Below are 17,924 nucleotides of genomic sequence, written 5' to 3'. Positions count from 1 at the left end.
TGCTCCTGATGAGACCGCGGATGGTGTCCTAGGGCAGCGTTTCCCAACCCTGCTCCTGAAGGCACACCGTCCTGCATATCTTCTATCTATCCCTGCTCTACCTACCTGACTGAACTCATCAGTGGCACTTTTGATTAGCTGAGCACACCTGATTTTGTCATGCAGCAAGGATACATAGAAGATATGCAGGACAGTGTGCCTCCAGGAGCAGGGTTGGGAAACACGGTCCTAGGGGATCTCCTCCCAGACTTGGACTAGGGCATCAGTTAGTTCCTGGACAGTCTGTGGCGCTACTTGGCGGCGTCAGATGCGCCAATACATAACGTCCCAGAGGTTCTCAATTGGATTCAGGTCTGGGGAATGTGAGGGCCAGTCAGTGCAATCAATGCCTTCGTCATCCAGGAACTGCCTATACACTCTAACCACATGAGGCGGGGCATTGAGGAAGAACCCAGGGCCCACTGCAGCAGCGTAAGGTCTGACAATGGGTCTGAGGATTTCTAACAGGAGTCGCGGTACTGTTGGCTAGCACATGGAGGTTTGTGTGATCCTCCAAGGATATGCCTCCCCAGACCATCACTGACCCACCACCAAACCGGTCATGCTGGATGATGTTGCAGGCAGCATAACGTTCGCCACGGCGCCTCCAGTCTCTTTCCCATCTGTCACATGTGCTCAGTGTGAACTTGCTCTCATCTGTGAAGAGAATGGGGCGCCAATGTCGAAGCTGCCATTCTGGTGTTCTCTGGCAAATGCCAATCGAGCTGCACGGTGCTGGGCTGTGAGCACAGGTCCTACTAGAGGATGTCGGGCCCTCATGCCACCCTCATGGAGTCTGTTTCTGACAGTTTGGTCAGAAACATGCACGTGAGTAGCCCGCTGAATGTCATTTTGTAGGGCTCTGGCAGTGCTCCTCCTGTTCCTCCTCGCACAAAGGAGCAGATACTGGTCCTGCTGCTGTGCTGTTGCCCTTCTACGGCCCTGTCCAGCTCTCCTCGTGTAATGGCCCGTCTCCTGGTATCTCCTCCACACTCTGGAGACTGTGCTAGGAGATACAGCAAACGTTCTTGCGGCGGTACGTATGGATGTGCCATCCTGGAGGAGCTGGACTACCTGTGCAACCTGAATGGGCTGCAGGTACCGTCTCATGCTACCAGGAGTGACAAGAGCACTAGCAAAATGCAAAACTTGAGAAAAATCAGTCAGGAAGGATCAGGAGAGAGAAATGGTCTGTGGCCACCACCTGCAAAACCATTCCCTTTTTGGGGGTTGTCTTGCTGTTGCCTCTCCTGTCCACCTGTTGTTGCTTTCATTTGCACCAAAGCAGGTGAATTTGATTCGCAATCACTTACGCTTCCTAACTGGACAGGTCGATATCCCAGAAGTTTAATTGACTGGGTGTTATACTGTAATGATTGAGTGTTCCCTTAATTTTTTGAGCAGTGTATATTCAATTCAATATCTATAAGCAACTGAATATTTTATAAGAATTTAAATGAGAATTTAAGTATCTGAATATTGATAGCAAGCCTGTTTGTCAGCTTAAGCGATCTTGCTTAACTGAGCTGCATGTAACTCAAGACTGATACCTACAGATTTTGCAGATGTCAGAGGAGACAATTAGGTGTTTGCTGATCTACAGTATAATACTACAGTATAATACAGGGTATATGCTGTATAAAGAAGAATGCATCAGATTGAGTTGGTACTGATTACATTTGAACCTTCTTGTCACCATGTAATTTATCTTGCTACCCGGGGATTTCCTTGCTACCCGGGGATAGTGATCCTTCTACCCAGTGAGTCACCAGCTGGCATAGATCAATGAATAATAGGGCTACAATGTTTCAAATTCATTCCTTTTTTGATTTACCTGTTGAAGTCCTTGCCTGTAGCAGATTGTGACTCTGACTTGGAACAGTCAGGTATAGCTATCGATGTGAAATGAGACCGTTTTTGACAAAAGTGGTTTTAATGGTGAAAAGCTATTTGTCTTTCAGGTACCACTATAATATGTAGTTGAAGTGGCAGAGAAAAAGACACTTTCACTGAGAATTCAAGAGAGGATAGGAGAGGGAGAGCCATGCCAAACTCATTTTAAACTGTGGATAAAGGGACCAATTTGTTTATTGACAGGTACAAGTATAAAGGAGGCATTCAGACACATCCAGCTATAGCAGCTGTTGAGCTGAAAATAAGGAGGCAGAGAGCTTAGCTACCTTTATTTGATAATTATCCTACACTGGGTTTTGCACAATTAACAAGCATGACAGCTTAAATAAGGATCAGCAATTACTAGCAGCTCATTCCCTTCTGCTTGATTGCATCTAATGTGGTACCTCTGTCTGCAATGCACTTCATATGAAATAGTTTTACTCATAACTGTAAAAAAAAAGCCATTTATTTTTTCTGTTTAAAAACCAATCTCTGGTCTGTTCGTTATAATCAAAATTATTTCATACAACCCAGCCTCTGTTGTAATTAAAACTCTTTCATGTGAAATGCACAAAGGCAATGCTACCACATTAGACACAAGTGTAATGAAAACCAATCAGCTGCAGATGGGCAGTCCTTACTAAAGTTGGAGGCAAGCTTGTTAATTACAAAAAATAGATTCAGGGCCGTTATCAGTTTAAAGGTGAATTCTCTGCCACCCTCATTTGCTCACCAGCCATCAACAGCATCTCCATGGCTGTGGAGGAATGGAGAGAGCTGCTAAGATTTGGTTTGTCCTAGTGATAGTTTTACACTGCACCTGCCACTGCACAGTTTACCCATGCTGCATTACCATAGGTTTCTGTTTGACATCTGCCTCCCATCTGACTAATGTGTCGATTTCTCATTCATTCACTTTCACTACAATGAGATTGTTGCTGATGCCCACTTAAGGAACCTGTGGTGTTTGATCAGAGAGAGGGAGCAGCAGGATGAATTGAAGGTCTCATGTGTTGGGCGCTGACATTACTCAGGTGCCAATGTCATTATCTTCATGGGGATCTGTGGGGTTATTTTTTATCACATACACCAGAACCTTACCTTTCCCCTGCACAATCCAACAGAATGTCCTCAATGTTTAAGTTTGTCTGTCCATTGGTGGCAGTGTCCCCACGGAGCATCCTCTGAGCTAAGACTGTAAGTCTACAAGGGAAGGAATACAGCAGCATTCTGCTTCTGTGCTTTTTAATACCACAACGCCTACGACATAAACGGGGATGGGGATAAAAATAGCAGCAATCATCCTTTCCTGCCGCTCGAGTATCATCACCCATAACGTATTGCGGGCTTGAACAGCGGGAAGGTCCGCCGAGACCTCGCCCCGCTGCGGCATGCATTGGTTCACCGCGCGCTGTTTTCACTCTGATTATGTCACTGTAATGAAGAGGTACCCTCTCCTCTTCCCCGGGGAGGGTCTCGGCAGCACCGCCTGGCGGGGTCCCGCTTCCGCCTGGCTGCCTGTCAAGTGCGGTTTTCATCTCCATGGGAGAACCCCCCGCGGCTCTTTGCGGTCCCCCACCGCCGACAGCGCTTTGATGAAATCATAGCACCACTTCGAAATGACTTCAAACACTGTGGTGGCCATCTTCCTATAAAGTGCCAGCGATTTAACCGCAAGCCCATCCAAGCTCATGGACAGTCCCCATCATTTCTCCCCCTTGCTGCAATCTGTTGATGGTGGGTTGTACTGTCAAAAAAAAAAAAAACACCTAACAAGTGCAATCACAGCCCCTCTCCTGTGATGTGACCTCAACTGCTGGTTTCTACCATGCCTCTTTAATGTGGACAGAAATAGAGGCATACCAAGCTAAGTGCAGTACTCTTGGGGTCAGGGCAAATATGCCTGATGCTTGTTTGTGGTAGGCACACTGCATCTGTTGTTCCTCCAAAAGTCACATTAACATGATTCCTGTTGTACCTAGTCAGTAGTCATGAAATTTGGAAGGAATGCTCATGGCCTCCTTGAGGGTGTTCTGGCACATTGCACAATTTCTGTGGAAAAAGTTTTCTTTCTTCTGTTTGAGGAACACCCTGTGATCAGCCACCATCTGTTTGCACTGCTAGGTGTACTCATGGTGGCAGTGATGTTTCTTGAGTCTGTGTCTTACTGATTAAACCATTGGATCCTCGCCACCAAAGCTTCAAAAGACTTTTTTTTCAAATAAAATCTCATTTCATTTAACGTGCAGGCTCTAGCATTCCAAAGAATGTTCAGTGTAATTGGTGGCCACTCCAGGGCCTGTAGCTCCACAGTCCTGATTGTTTCACAGATGGCATTCAACAAGATGTTGATGGATGCCTGGGACACTGTTTGCTTCAAGTTCCCATCCAATCATTGTCCTCAGTTTAGCAATAAATTGAAGAAGAGTTGGAACATAGATGAGCAACACAAGCATGCCTGGAGGCCACAGCTATGCGGTAGATGTCTGCTTACCCTACATTTCAAATAAATTCTTTAAAAAATTTTCTGTAAATAAGGGGAAATGTAATATTTCTTTAATTTCTTACTTAAAAATTACAGTTATTATGGGCATATTGAATCTGGTCCTGCAGCTAATGGCCCGAACACATTGTACCAGTGTTTCAGAGGAAGCAGACGATTCATTAATTAAGTGGAATGCATTGACATCTCCAGAACCTCAGGGCTTGGCCTGCCACTCCATTTTGGAAAGACAGATAGATTTTGTTTCCTCAAGAAGAACCCGAACAAGCCCACAAGCTGTACTGGCCTTTAACTGACAAGTACATTAACTGGGAGCAGAGCCGGGGAAGGACTCATGCTGTTAAACTGATGTGTTGAAATAAAAAAAAAAAAACTCCTAACAGATTTGACATTTCGGGCTGTCGTTATCCAATATGACACTTTTCAGTCTGGTTTCTTTGAATGGCTTGCAAAGATGTGGATTGCATCTGCTTTAAAGGATGTAAGAAAAGGGTTGAATTTTCCTTCAAGCAGGCTGTTTTCAGGGAATGAAGTGCCCCTAACTAACAGGTAGAGATGTGCAAAGAGTCCTAGCCAGGACATTTAGAAATAATGGCATTTAAGTTGCCTAACCTAATTATACAGTTACTGTATTATAAATAATTGTATAAGTGGTTTTACTGTGCTGTATAAAAACCACAGGAGGAGCTCCCACATGTAGAGAAAGCTTATTCACAAGCTTTTAAACTTTCTAGCAGACCTAGGTTTGGCATTTCTCAAAGGTTGAACATAAGAGGGCTCCCTGACTGCAAATAAGGATTTGGTCATAGTGCAACAAAGATAGGAATACCAGTTCTATGCATAGAAATGTGTTTTTCATGACATTTCACCATTCCAAAAGGTTGTGTAATGGCCATCTATAGAATGCCTTCCATGTCCTCTCCTCAAATACTTAGGTAATTAGGTAGCAAGTCTAAAAAATTAAGCCTCCATAGCAGAGGCAATTGGAGAGATTTGTATAATTTATAGATTCTGTTGAATGTTCAGCACAGGAGTACATGTATTTTTACTGTCAGTATTTTGTCATTTGTTTATGTACATCAGAGCATGTGGTGATGAACCATTTGCTTTAAACATTTCCATGTTGCTTATTAATATTTGACTGACTTCTTTCCAACGTAAATGTATTCATCCATAAATACATACATTCAGTCAGCATGTAACTACACAGCCTGTCAAACTGTAAACCACCTTAATTCTGGTCTGCTTAGCATGTGAACCCAGGTCTCAAGAGAGCAAGAATTGAAATTTAACTTGAACATTTCTGACACAGTGTTCTTGCCTCAGGCTTATGTGCATGAAAGGATAACCTCTGGCAATCAACCATTTTTATCAGTACTGTGATATATAATTTCGCTTTTGCATTTGGTTGCTGTAGTATTTTTATGCCGTGAATATGATCCAGTCCATTCAAGCTGTATATTGATAGAAAAATGCAGTAAAATGTAAATGGGTTAATTATTTTTATAAACGCCTTTGTAATTTCCAGTCAGAACATGAGGATAGTTGATATGTGCCACACATTACTTCATGAAGTAAGGGCTATTATACTTACATTTACAATAGAATGTCCTTGTCCAGAGCCATTTACATAGCTTTCATATTATCTCTTTATATATCTATGCATTTACTGCAGTAACTTTGGCCTTGTTCAAAAGTACAACAGCAGTGTTCTTCCTGGAAATGAAACTGGCAACCTTTTGGGTTACAGGATCTGCTCACTAACTACCACATTACATTGCTGCCTTCATGAAGTGCAGTCATCAGAGTTGCTTGTATAAATAGAATTAGACAGGTCTTTTTGTTTAAAATAAAGCATTATATAATCGGTTTGCTCATCAAATTGCAGTTCTGGCTAGCTATCTTTATCCTTTTTTCATCAAATGTGAAAAACTTGTTTCTGTGTAGTCATATTGCATGCCAAGAAAATACAGAATTACAGTGGTAGTTGTAGTTACATAAATGAGTGGGAGTCCTGTTTAAAATCTCATTTATCCATTTAGATAGTGATCTCATTTTATATGCATCCCATTATTTTGATTTGTTTTTCTCTTTTACTTGTCACAATAACAGTATTGAATGCTAATGAGCACTAGAGTTGAACCCATTTTCACCTGTCATTTGATGACTGTCAATGAATAATTTAACTGTTACAACCTGAAATAATTGCATGTGATGTATAATGTCCCCTGTGTCTCCTGTGCACAAATATTCAACCTACTTTAAGCCTTGGATGTCTTTTGTTTCTGAACTGCTCATCTGAGAAATTTCATTTTGAGACAGTGATAGAAATCTTAGCACAAATGGATACCTGATTTTGAAGTGATGCATTCTGGGAATGCTATGCCCTAATTGGAGTGAAGAAGGCGTTGCTTTGGGCCTAGAGAATAAAAACTTTGTTGCCTTGGTAACCAGAATCTGTGCACAGTGAACGTTTACACTGTCTGCACAAACAGCACATTACTTACAGGTGTTTGTGCTCTGATATCTCCTGTTGCTTTGTAGCCTTTTTTTAGAATTTGGAATTCTAATTCTGTCATAGTGCTCTGTATCAGTGAGATCAGTAGTAGCTGTATTTCATGAACAAAAAGGTGACAATTTCATTTCATTTCTTTTATTTATTTATAGGCTTTAAGAGGGCTTGGCCTTACATTATATAATTGATTGATTATATGATTTTTGTATATGGTTATATTATTATCTCATATGTATGTGACTGCAGGCGTGTAGTGAATTGTATTCCCATCTCCATTCGATGTTTTTAAGGCAGTTATTTGGCAGGCCTTGTCTGCAGAGAAGTAGAGGAGTGGAAACCTGAGGAGTGGACATATGTCTTTTTCATATACTCACAGAAGGAATATTCAGAAATAAATTTATTTCTGCATTTTAAAAAGATTTGACATTTTCAGACCTCTCCAAATCCTCCCAACATTTAAAAGGTTTCATTTGTGATTTTAATCACTTGCAGTTTTTGGAAGGGAGGGACAAAGAAAAATAAGGTCATCCCCTTACCATTGCGAATGGCATTATAGTATTGAAGTGTTAGAGTGTCTGTCAGAAATGCAGGCCGAAAGGTGAAAGTGATTGTTCCAAAGCATTAAGACGGTAAATGAAATAAGCCAACAGAAGTGGCATTAAGAGATCTGTGTGCAGTGCAATTGCCTTCTGTTTGTTTTTTTTTTGGCATCTCAACACTTCATATCACAGCTGATCATTTGTCAGTGGATGGTCCCATGTCTCTCTTACACTGTACTTCGCTGGTGGTGAAATCATGCACTGCAAAGCTTTTACATTCATTTCCTTTAAATGAAAGTCAGAGATCATCCACAGGTTGTTTAGAGTTCTGCAGAACATGTGATCATTAAAATAGATGTTTTTGTTCTTTTTTTTTTTAATAATTCCTGACACACGAATAATGCACATCCACAGGCTAAAGTCCAGATAGATAATTGTCAAGGTTTTTTGTTCTTTTAGAAAATCAGAAAGTGTGTGTTTTTTCATCACTGCTTACACGTTGGAGCCACTATTAACTCCGAGGCATCGCACCTCACATACAGTCAGGAAGAAGCGTTTTGATCATTTAAGCTATTTTTAATGATTATTGGCTCTCACTAGTCAGTTATTGAAAAAGTTGTCTGCCAGACCCTGGGGGAACTGGCCATGGACAATATTTTCAATGAACTGGTGATATCTTCCTGGGCATGATACAGGGATGTTTTCACAGTTTGATTATCAGGTGTATAATCAAACTGCTTTGTGCTGATTGGCTGTCAGAGGAAAAAAAAGAATTTTGACTTCACGTCACCGCAAGCTGTCCGTGATTCTGGGTCTTTTTTCTCACTCTGATAGAAGGCAAGGCAAATTGTCACTCAGGGGAGTGCAATTACACTGGCACATCATCTTTTCAACATATTGTTGTGGAACTGCTGGCTGACAAACACCAATCACTCCTGTCTGAAGTTGATTAGATATTAATAATTTAATTAAAAACTGAAAGCATATTCATGAAGTTATTGAAATACAAGTTCTGTGACAGGCACAAGAAATGAAGAAAAAAAAAACATTACAAAAATGAAAAAAAAAAGAAAATAAATGTATCACTATCACCCTCAGTTACTGGTATCCTTTTTAAAACTATGAATGGCTTTCCTGCTAAAAGAGGGCAGCACTCAGAAAAGAGCACTTTCTAAATTATCCCACCCACTTTATTTCAAGGGAAAAATATCTGAATTCTGTTTTTCCTCAAGCAGAGGTCTGTTAAAATGCTAAAACAATCTCACTGAGTGGCGGAGACACAGGCACAACAGTAATGGTAAAATTTACCATAAGATTCAAGTAATTGCTCAATGCCCTTGGATATTTCCACACAATTTAGCAAATGCACAACAGACAGTATATTCCAATATCCGACACGGGCCCCATTACAGCTCTAATGGGGTTGTGGTCCTCTTTTGATGCCTGACAGACGTTTGCAGTCGCTTCCATTTGAATCCACTTTGAATCGGTAATGCACACAGATAATGGCACATTAAATGTGACGTTCCTTTCAAACGAGGTCAAGCTATGTTAATATATTTTATGGTGTAATGTTGAAAATTAGAATCTTTTGGGACTGAAATGTATGCAGTTAATGTTTGAAAGAAGAAAGTGAAATCTAAATCTCAACTTCCTGAGGGAATAACTGGCTCTTTGAGACATGCACCCAGTCTATCTTGTAATGCATTGTAGGAGTTTTTTTTTTTTTTTTTGAGCCACAATGGCACAATTATTTAAATGTCAAAAGACTTGAGTATGTCTCTTTTTTTAACAACTCAGCATGTTTACAAAGCAATAGAGTGGAAAAACACTAAGGGAACAGGATGTCGTGAATTTCAGTTCTACACTGGACACTACTGTTGCGCCCCTGAAGAAGGCATCTGAATTCACCCTGTTTTAAATGATGTAACTGACTTTGTTCACACAGGCAAAGAACACTGTATATGTGTCAGTCCATCGCTTTCCAGGCATTGAATAGAAGTAATTAGAAGTTGCTAAGGCAGGGAAAAATTGTCGTCACGGTGAATTTGGACCATTTATGTCTTATTTGTATGTATTAAATATTTAGAGGATCATGACAGTTGTCTTTCTCAATGAATCAAGCACAGGAAAAGATGGAAAATATAACAGGTATCCATTGATACTCTTTAAAAACTCGCATGTAAAGAGGCAAGTTTCTAATTGGGTTTAACATGTTCAGAATCCTGTGACTCTGTTAAGGCTTATTTGTAAATTCTGGTCCTGGGTTTTATTATTTCCTCATCAATTTATAATTCAGCAGTCCCAGCTCTGGCACCATACCTTTCATGAGTGCAGAACACTGAGTTTCCTCAAGGTTTCCACAGCAAATATTTATAAAACCATCACACCTTGAGCAGAACACACTGCAACATTTACCTGTATTCTCTGAGTTTTGGCATCAGCAGAACTGCACTGGCTCTGAGTTCTCTTTATAGCAAAGGGCTAAATTTCCCTTTAGCTTACTTTCAAAAGACACTGCTGTCCTGGTCTACCAGGTATTCTAGAAATAGGCAGTGGTTTGTCCTTAAAGAAACCAGCTGTGCTGTTTTTGTGTTAAATGGAAAGGCTGCTCTGAGATGAAAATCTCCAAGTTGCTGTAATGAAAATGTCAAGGCAGGGCAGGATCCACTTCTAATCGCCAAGTAATCACTTTCATGTTTACTTAGCGATTAGAGGATTGAGGATCACAGATCACTCTGTGGTGTCATGATGGATTTCTAAAAACGCTTTGGTCAAACTTGCAAGTTTTAATGTTTTGTGTTTCTTAAAGGTACCATAACTTGTTGAAAAATATACTTATGAGGAAGTAAAATTCAGGGATAGAGATTGCATAAATGTACCAGACATTTACACATCAGCCTTGTGAAGGGCAACAGACTGGTGTGCTTGGTATGTCCAACTAAATCCTTCCCAGAGTTCATTTTCAATCATTTAACTGAAAATCAAGGTGAAAAATTAATTATATGACGTATGAAACAGACAATAAATTGTGAGGGGAAACCTCTGAACATCGTTCAGAGGACAGAGTTGGTCAGCCCCTGTGTTGGCTTTACTGATTTTGTGCAAGCTTCTGTACACCACTCTTTTTTTGAGATCCATAAACACTGATATTTAGTCTTAAATGAATAACCTTGGCAGCATGTGAGCTGAGACAAAGTACTGCATGTTGATTACTTTTAATGTTTACCCTGCCATCACTTTTTCTTGCTGAAGATATGTCACTGAATTGCATCATGTTTTCTTGCCAGAGGAGTATAAAAGTGTTTTGTGGTAAATCAGTGTTGTCGATAGAATGGGCCTTTGAAGAGTCATGCCAAATCTTGATAAATGCTCACCATTAATTCAACAATGAGTCATACTGTCTTTGCGGGCTGTGTGGTGCTCCCTCATATCTGAACAATCTTCATCATCTTGAACTCTAAATGCCTCCCTTCCGTGTGAATGTAGTATGAATAATGGGTGTTTCTCATGAGCATGCCTGGGTGAATGCTTGTGAAGAGCCATTGCGGACAACATGGAGTTTGGAATGTAAGAGAGAGGCATGCAAGAAGTCAGAGATGTGTGTTTGGCCAATCTTCTGTGAGAAATCTAGGACAGTAAGTGCAGTCCGTGTACATTAGTTGACCACTCAATTTTCTCTCTAAAACTGTGTTTTTCCCTGACACTTTACCATTTTGTTTTCTGGAAGAACAGAGCAGGGGAGATGACAGGAGAGGTAGTGACTGTGACGCGTGCTGCTTTTTGGAACTGCCAAGGACTTTACGCTGGGTCTGGGATCCCTTTTTTATTTGTCCGTTGAAGAGACCTTGGCCCATATTCAGACTAACTGCTGTCTGGCTTTGTCCTTAACTTTGACTAATGAGTTTTATTCCAGTTCTTGCACAGTTAGTGTCCGTTCATTCACAAGACCACTAAATCCATGATGATGTGTACATATCGAAGAAGTGCAGCTGTTGAAATGTATTATGCATAGTACAAGAAGCAGCACAATTTTGGGCGTATTGAATCTGGCCAGTTTTATATAAATGCGGTAGAGAAAGTCAAGGATGATGGTTCGAGTAATTGAGATCACTTTAGTCTGCTATTGGGATTGACTGTGGTGATATTTCCTCCTGAACTTGTTAGACGAATACAGCCCATCAAGATATGGTCTAATTGGCCTTCAGCCAAGAAAAAAACGTGCATGCATTAAGCCCTGTCACTGAAAATGATAACCATAACCATAATGACCATAGTCATTTTTGGCACGTCTCGGTTCATCCTATGCAGTATTCTCTGTCACAGCCTCTACAAACAGCATTGATTGATGGGATGTATTTTTTCCTGTGATGTGACCAGCTCTGTTCCTTTGAGCTTGAGAGATTTACATATTTGTATAGATGTTATCTTTTTTATTGTAAACAAGGCTTTATAAGACATAGATTATATCATTCAAGTGTACCACAAGCAGATATAAGCATGAAGGAATCTGTCAAATGCAATATCATGTACTGTATGTCTGTAGTTATCAAGTGCTGAAGAACAGCCTTTTGCCATTGATTCATAGTTATTAACACACAATGGGAGTTTACCAGTGGGATTAGCCAATGGGAGTTTACACCTGTGAATCAGCCAAGAAACTAAAACAGTGAGCACCACTGATGTCAGAAAGTGTGAACAGAAGAGAAATGATTAAACAAAAGCCCTCCTGCTTTGATGGGGATAACTCTTTGCATGGAAAACTGATCTCTGAAATGGATTTTTGTCCCAGCAAATGAGACTCTGACCTCAGAATCCACAGAGCATTCAGCCACCTTGAAGGAGAAGGCATTTCCCTGTGTCTGCCAACAAAAAGGTGTTAAACCAGGGAGTCATTTGCTCTGAAACATTAGCCATGCAACCTTTGTTCATTGTCATTTGCATTTCTCTATCAAGGAGATTAGAAACATCATGTTGGAAACCACTAGAGAAGTTTGTCTGGTTTTTAAAAGCCACAATAGCATCCTTGTCATGAGCTGACCCTGACAAGTGTTCTTTGTGTGTGTGTTTTTTGTATGTATGTGTTGTCTTGAATCTATTTGTATGTCAGCGTTAAGGACAAATGTTGATTGAATAAATGTGTCATTTCTCCATGGATCCTTACAGTAAAAATAAATTTATTGCTGTGAAGGTGTTGATGTTATTAAGAACTAGAAGATCTGCTCTGTCTTTTACTGGATATCACCAGACTTTTGTGATAGAATCTTTAACTGCTACACTTAAATAAGTGCACAATCTACTTATTTTGTTTGTGAATATGAATTAGGAACATGCTAATTAAACTTGAAAATGAGGAAGTATGTGGCAGTTGTCTCTAATTAGCCAGCACTTGCAACTTATGTTTGTAAACTAATGTTTTAGAGGTAGGTTTGCACAGGTGAGTCACTTTTATAGTGACATTATACCAGCCTTTCAAAATGTTTTGTATTGTTATTTTTATTTATTTGATTTTTAGTTGTGTGCACAAAAAATGTTGAGTCTGAATATCTTGTGCTTCTGTTTTTATTTTAAAAGCTGAAAGAATAACTAAATCCACCCCTGTTAAAATAGTTGACAAATGTATGATTCGTCATGCTGTAGTTTGATCCCATTTTTTTTAATATTACTGCGATAGTATTCTTAATAGTTAATACAAAAAATGCAACGTGAACGTTTGTAATTCCTCAAGAACCTTCTGGTTGAAATTTACAGCATGCGGCACAGCTCACAGAGGAGGGGAACATTCAGAGACTTCAGTGTCGCTGAGCTGTGGAATTCAGTAGATCAGTCTTGCTCAGGAGCAGAGGGATGTTGCTGTGGTTGCAGTGAGAGCTGCCATTCCCCACTGCTCATGTTGGTGATGTAAGCCCTGCTCCAATCGATCCCCCCAAAGAGACAAAGTACTATAATTAGCTTTCCCATTACAAAGGCGAGGATCAGCACAGCTTCCATGGAGCTCCGTGCTTCACCCTGGCATCATAGATGACTTACATTTTATTACTTACTTCGAAGGGTGAGAACTAGCCACAGCTGCCCTTGGCCAGCAGTACTGAAGTTCCAGCTGTTATGCCTAACACCAAAAACAGCGCCATTTCTGCTGTACTTTAGGATAGCCCTCAAGTGGCCAGAGGAATGTGAAATCAATACATCAGCACAGTATATCAGGAGTAAAATGACACCCTTGTCTCCAAGCTTGGAGAATAACGAGCATTTCAGTGTCAAATAATAAAGTTATTTGACTGGTTCAAGGATATATGTTTTTGACATTCTCAGATAATTCAAGCCTGGTCTTTTAGATGAGACATGAGTCATTTCCAAGTTTAGAATTTGTGTAAATAAATTTAAAAATTTCGTAATTACAAGTACATGCACGATTTTGATTTGAGCCTCTTCTTAAGATGCACTTAACGCCTATATATTGTACAGTATTACGGGAGAGTGGGAAAAGATACACATCATCCAGACATGATTGCATAAAGGTCTTGAACAAATTTCCATAGAGGTGAACAAAATGTCTGCCTCTAACATGAAATTAATTAGAACAAAAGAGAGATACTGATGAAAAACATCCCTGGATGAGATGAAAGCCAACATTTAGCCTTGGCTTTGTTTTATTCTGGTTCTTTGGAAATGCAGTGTTTGTGGCCTCCATTCGATCTGAGCCCTTAATTGCTTATTGAGCTAACGATTTGCTTAATTAATGATGTTATTAAGATGCGGTGATCCAAATACGTACAGAAATCCTGCTGCTATCTGCCTTTTGAAGGAAGGAGTCGGTCTCTAATCCATACAGTACGTTTAGACGTCAGTGACACAGGCTATTACCTGGGGCCTTGATGCTGCATAGAAACTGACTACATTATGCTGTGGTGGATATATACGGTCACGCTATGGACGGACTGGTTAATAGCAGTCTACAGATAACACTGCCAGTATGCATGGCTTGCCACGTTTGAAAATTTAATCTATAGAACATACTGCAGCACCACGAATTGATACTGAAAAAGGTTTAACAGGGATTAAATGTTATACCATATGAATTCTAATAATAGAAAGTATCTGTATGCTTTGAAAAGGGGGGAAAGAACATCTGACTTAACAATTTTTAAATTAAACTTCTTTGGAAAATAATTGCTGCTTGCTAATTCATGGGACTGATCAACTGTGAATATCCATCACCTTTTAAATAAGGGAAACTATGAAGCCTGTTGTTTTAGCCCAGGAATTTGAATGCAGGCATTTGATGTTGTATATTTAATTTTTTTAAAAAGTGGCTTTGAAACTCATGACAGGGCTTAGGCCGTCTGGAAATTAAAACTGTCCGAGTGCACAGACAAAGCCGGCAAATTAAACTTTCTTTAATGGAACTGCAACTGGCCTGATACAAGCTTATCCCCTCTCACACAATCAGCGACCAGCTCATTTCAAGAACTCATTTGACCTAACATTTGATTTGTGTGAGGCAGGCATGCTTTTGTCAATGGCATGTTTAAGAGACATAATAGACCCACATGATGAATGGATCAAAACCGTGTTCTGTAGTATTATTTCTGAAAGCCTTTAGAACTTTGTCAAAGGTATGGCAAATTGGAACAAAATCGAGTTCTTTTTTCACTTTGGTTATTTGATCATCAATGTTATGTCAAGGCTACAACTTAGTGGCAACCCAGCTGTAAAGAAGAATAATCCATAGCTTGCATCTCTTTATTTCTTTGCTTTTCTGATTTTAACAAAAGTATATGGCCCTCAGGATTAAAGCTCTCTCAGTGTCTTCCATCCATAGGTGTCATGATTTGGTCAATTGTAAACAGCCTATAATTGCTGAACCAATCAAAATGCAGTGGGGTATGACTTGAGGGCCATATGACACTCAGTGTGAAAAAAGCATTGTAATAGCCAAGGTACATACACTCAGTTCCTATAACATTCATTATTCAAAAATGAAGTGAAATAACCATGAGCTAATATCAAAAGTCACTGATGTAATTGCAGATTTTGAGCTTTTATCCAGAGATTCTTAAATCCAAAGTCCAGCACACAATTGGTCATGATGCTTGAAATGATCAGGTTCATCAGACTTCTCTTTGAGCTAAATTCACAAATAGCATCTAGTACATTTTACTTTCCTACTGCTTGCCAGTACATCTGCTGTTTGCAGAATGTGGATGGACAAAACAAAAAAGTTTGCACTGAACTAGTTTACTTCCTTTAGATTGAGCAGATTAAAGCAAAAAAAGCTGATCTGCTCCCTTTCGGGGAGTTTATTCTGTTCCCCCACACAGATTTAGAGTGGATTGAGGAAAACACCATCCTGTCTGCCCTGGCAGGTTTTGTACTGTGGTAGAATAGTAATTAGTCTCAGGAATCACCTATTGGGCCATTGGGTTGCTGTGGAGTCACCCTAACTTGCAGCAAAATGCCTTGTTAGTATGAAATATTACTGTGTTCTGTGCACTGTTTCACAGCTGCACCGCATCATAAATCTGATTTCTGTATCAGTTCTATTAAGGCCATACTCTCACCTTACCCAGGTCATTTATTTTACATGCTAAATGAAAAATTTAGTTTCCTTACCACCCTCTCTATCTTTCATCTTCACATTTGCTGGCTATTATACTGGCCATGCTTTGTTAAGTGTTGTTGGGAGCAAAGCTGTAAGAGGAGCTGTAGAACCATCCCTTGGCGCATTAGAGCTCTGTATTGGTTTAAGTGCTGCCTGGGGCAGTGTGTCTGGGAGTTTGGGAAAAATCTCAGATGGAAAGCCTCTTTGATATTAAGCATTATAATTGTGACTTTGCCTTATTCTCCTTCTTTGTTACTTAGCAGATGCTCTCATCCAGAGAAATTTACAAAGTAAGAGTATAAGAGTGTATCTAATTATATATGTTAATATTTTTGTGTGATGCATTCTGCAGTACAGAGAGGAAGGAACCTTAACAGCTACAATTGTCTGGAATGTGTGATTTCAAAGTCTGAGTCAGAGCCAATGATCTGTGAAGTAGGCCTGTTGCTGCTGTTTTGTAAGAATTGTCTGTACTGAATCCTCGCCGCTGTGCAAAGTGTCACATTGTCTTTGGTACAGAGAAATTTGTGCAAAAGATTAGGTGGGGAGGGGACAGATGTACACAAGAGAGTCTGGCGAAAGAAACACGACTGAAGTACAAGGCTGCAGGTACGTGATGGATTTGTAATTTTAAACAAGAGGATCAAAACTGTGCCATGCTTTGCTGCAGGTTACAAGTGAGGGACATCTGGGAGTCTGTCAGTCAGGGAAATTAAAGCAGAGTTGTCTGCATTCCAGCTCGAAGAATTTTTCTGCAAGGAGTGAGGACTCTCTGCATTGAAGCAGCAATCAAAAAGAGATGGATTTTAATATGAGAGGGAGTCAGGCTGCTTCAAAAGCCAGAAAATAATAAATAAATAAAAAAGGAAAATAAAGTTTTCTGACTTTTGAGGATTTTTTTTTTCACTTTTTTTCAAGGGGGAAACTTTTACCATGAAAAAAAAATTACCGATATGTGCAGTAGATGTTATGATGCCATGGAGTTTGACCCCGATCTTCAGAAGATCCAGGGGATCCTACACGTAGAGAAAATACAGAATAACCTTGCATATTTATGAATAAGGGGCTAAGGGCAGGGGTATCAGATGCCAATCCCTCCACGTTAACAGGGCCAAAATGCCAGTGGAGCAAGAGAAAAGCTGGCCAACAGCAGTGCATGTAGAATAACAGTGGAGAGAATACAATCAGGGCAGGTTTTAGTGGAGTGATCTGGTGCTCACTGGTTGATGATGATGCAACGCATATATATCAGTCTGGGTTCTCTACTGCCATGATCTTCATGTATTACTCTCTTTTCAATAAATAGAACCATGTTCCAACAGCATCCATCAGTTTATAAGCTCAGCTACTGCGCTTTGAGAGTCAGGTAAAAAAAGGAAAGGAAAACATCAGTGAAAATTAATGGCATCAGACAACTCTGTCAATATGCTTCAGTAGGCGCCTTTCAAGGCCGTTTATTATAGGATGTGATTTAGATTGTGCTGCTCAAGGTTTTTCTTTTCCTCGGTCTTTCTCTCTCACGTGCTCTGTCAGAAAAATGCAATAAATATATTGCCAATGCCCAGATGAACATAAACCTCAGTGATGCAAAAAGGAAATGCAGAGGTTTATGTTTTTTTTTTTTATATATATACACATCAGCGTTCCTTACATTCAGATTTTATATGAGTGACATACTAGGGAGGCATTAGCCTCTGATTGCATTTTTAGTGGTGAGCAGATTTCCTGTAAGTAGTGACAAGATACTGGGTTCTGTGTATGTTGTCTGTATGTTCTGTCCATACAAAGAGTTTGATCACTAGATCTTCTTGGTACCACCACTTATATAGT

The 17,924-nt window shown here is 40.0% G+C and overlaps 1 protein-coding gene across 2 annotated transcripts in view; it reads left to right on the top strand.

Annotated features, from left to right (window-relative positions):
* LOC118780772 (immunoglobulin superfamily member 21-like) overlaps window positions 1-17,924 on the top strand; it is a 176,052-nt gene that overhangs the window by 90,155 nt on the left and 67,973 nt on the right. The window lies entirely within an intron of this gene.

Source organism: Megalops cyprinoides, chromosome 7, assembly GCF_013368585.1.
Source record: "Megalops cyprinoides isolate fMegCyp1 chromosome 7, fMegCyp1.pri, whole genome shotgun sequence".
Classification (NCBI taxonomy): Eukaryota; Metazoa; Chordata; class Actinopteri; order Elopiformes; family Megalopidae; genus Megalops; species Megalops cyprinoides.
Note: the sequence above shows the minus strand (reverse complement) of the source record. Positions and strands in the feature narration are given on the sequence as shown.